Below are 3126 nucleotides of genomic sequence, written 5' to 3' on the forward strand. Positions count from 1 at the left end.
TAATTCACATTAAGAGACTATTTTTAATTTCTCCAATTTTTAAAGCAAAAAAATATACATTAAAACCCAAATATCAAACAGGGCCAGATGGAAAAACATCTTTCCCAGACTCCCCAGAGGTGGAAAAATGAGTTTTCCTGATCTGCCTGGTAGAAAATTTGAATACCACTTCAAGAATTCCAATGTGTTGGGTGGTATTCTCATGACAGTTCCTCCATGGTCAGACTCTTCTCAAAAGACTAGGTGCTCAAGCAGTCCATGACATTATAGTAAATCTAGTATCATTTTTGCAACATATTCTTTCCCATCCAGTTTTACCTGGTAGGCAAGATTTAAGGTGAAACCCAGGATCTTGTTGGAGTACAGTGATGGCAAATATGATGAATTCACATGGATAAAGGCTGAGGAAATCCACAGGGCAAACAAATTTAATGTTCTACTTTACTTCCAAGGTGCATTAACAGTTGTTGCTGCCCAGATTCTCCAATAGATAGGAAGATAGGTAGTCTGGGAGAGTAACAAGAGCATACAATAGCAGGGCACCTGGGTGGCTCAGTCATTAAGTGTCTGCCTTCAGCTCAGGTCATGATTCCAGGGTCCTAGGATTGAGCCCCGCATCGGGTTCCCTGCTCTGCAGGAAGCCTGCTTCTCCCTCTCCCACTCCCCCTGCTTGTGTTCCTGCTCTTGCTATCTCTCTCTCTGTCAAATAAATAAATAAAACCTTTAAAAAAAAAAAAAAAAGAGCATGCAACAGCAATGCCTTTGTGGCTCAGGCCTGATCAAAACATGTCTTGTACTGGCCCTTAGCCCACTAAAGGATGCCAATGTTCTTGCAATCATACAACTATGTATGTTTTAATTCCTATCTTTCAAGGGAGTTTAAGAATACAGAATAAATACGGTACATATTTTAGAATATCAACTTATTTGATGGTCAATTAAAATATAATTTTCTTTCTTAAAACAAAAATATTATGGACTATGATTTAAAAGTCACATTAATTTTTATGAAGAAATACAAAATTTCAGAGAAATTTGACTCTTGGTTCAGACCTCTTTGAGACAGCCCCCAATGATGTCTAAGCTATTCATTTATCTATTATGATATCACTAATGGCAGTTTAGTGAAAACTAAAGGTATCATTCTACAAAGCAGATAATAGTGCTTTGGGTTAAGTAATGAAATGTTAGAAGGTTTGCCATTGGAATCTTTCTGCAAATCAATTTAATAATTCTGTGGCTCTCTTGTATATGCCATATTACCATATGAGCCTTTCTATGGTTAGTAAATACCCAGAAAACATGAAGTTTTTAATTCAAAATGATGATGTAGGTTGAGTGGAGGAGGCAACCTTGAGAGTAGAGAGCAGAGAGCTGAGTCAGACATTTTGGACATTAATTTCAAGACAGTGTTGAAGTGCAGGTTCTGTAATGTAAAGGAATCAGGAATGAGAACTCTACTTTAACTTAAGTATTTTAGCCCTAAACTAGTTCCCATCTACACACACACACACACACACACACACACACACACACACACACAGGTGCGCACATGTGTGCACGTACACACACACACACACACACTATTGCAGAATAAAAACCTAAAACTAAAAAATTGAAACTAAAATATTCTTTGAAGTTTTCTCAACTAGATGGTGAATATTATAATTATCCACACTGAAATAGTTCTACTATATGACCTATTTATCTTCATTTCAAATATTGGCCTTAGGAATCAAGACATCAGGGCACCTGGGTGGCTCAGTCGTCAGGCATCTGCCTTCGGCTCAGGTCATGATCCCAGGACCCTGGGATCGAGCCCCACTTCAGGCTCCCTGCTCAGCAGGAAGCCTGCTTCTCCCTCTCCCACTCCTGCTGCTTGTGTTCCCTCTCTCACTGTCTCTGTCTCTGTCAAATAAATAAATAAATAAAATCTTTAAAAACAAAGAAATCAAGACATCAGATGGCTAATGAGAAAACAGGCACAACCTTGGAGTGATAGTAGTCCAGCAAATTACTAGTTCAATAGTTTCAAATTTTTAAACTCAATTTAATCAATAACAGAGACTAAAATTTTGTTCATATTTTACATACTATTAGTTGGTGCTGACTGTTACAAAAACTTTAAAAACTGATTTTAACTTGACCAGCATTAGTTTGGAAAGCTTTAAGTTATTTGGTATACATAATTGAGGTTAATGTGCTAATTTTTTCTTGAAGAAAAGTACGAGTATCTTATTTCCCTGTGTTTTAAAGAGCTACCAGCCTGGAGAATTTTTTACGCCCTTGAAACTTGAAAAGTGACATCCCTTTATTATCATCATTAACAACATTGTAATTTCTAGGTGAGAATATTCTTTAAGTGGTTTCTCGGCACTTGTAGCACCCGTTAATGAGATTGGTCAAAGGTTTAATTTACCTGTCACATTATTCTTCTAACTCAGAATCTGTGACCAAAGAATTACAGAAGCCTGAAAGTCTCTTGTTTTTCTTTGTTTCATTGTTTTCTGTGAAACACACACACACACCATTTCTCCCTATTATCAAGCTCTTCTTGTTCTATTCTGTTCATTATGGAATTCAAACTCTACTCAAGTGATCACTCTTTAGCATGAGAATTTTTAAGAGGAAACTAACCTCCAAATCTTAACTTTGCTATTATTCCCTAAAGAGGCAAGACACTATCAGATTCAATTTATTTAATTATGCCTTTTCTAACCCACTAAACATTAATGCCTCTAACACAAAGTACAGGTTGTATTTTTCCAAAGTGGACCTTTGGACACTAGAATGTTGGATGTCAAGACTGTTAAGTAGCTGTCCTTTCAAGGTTAAAATTTTCTGTTCTTGTTCATGTAACATTTTATGAGCTGTTTTCTTTTATCTAACTTTTAAAAACACACTCAACATGTGCATGCTGTTATGAAAGAGCTTTAGGCTCAGAAGCAATGTAATATTTAACATTCCAACTTAGAGAGTTATATAATTTGCAAACAAATAATTTCAGACAATAAGTGTTACGAAGAAAATCAAATTAAGTGATACACTAGTGAGTGATAGAGTACAAACTGGTTAGGCAAGGTCTTTCTGAGAAACTGACATTTGAGCTGAGAGCCAAACAAGGAT

The sequence above is a fragment of the Eumetopias jubatus genome, unplaced genomic scaffold, assembly GCF_037043125.1.
Source record: "Eumetopias jubatus isolate StellerSeaLion01/CBP00866 unplaced genomic scaffold, mEumJub1_p1.0 scaffold_16, whole genome shotgun sequence".
NCBI classification, from domain to species: Eukaryota; Metazoa; Chordata; class Mammalia; order Carnivora; family Otariidae; genus Eumetopias; species Eumetopias jubatus.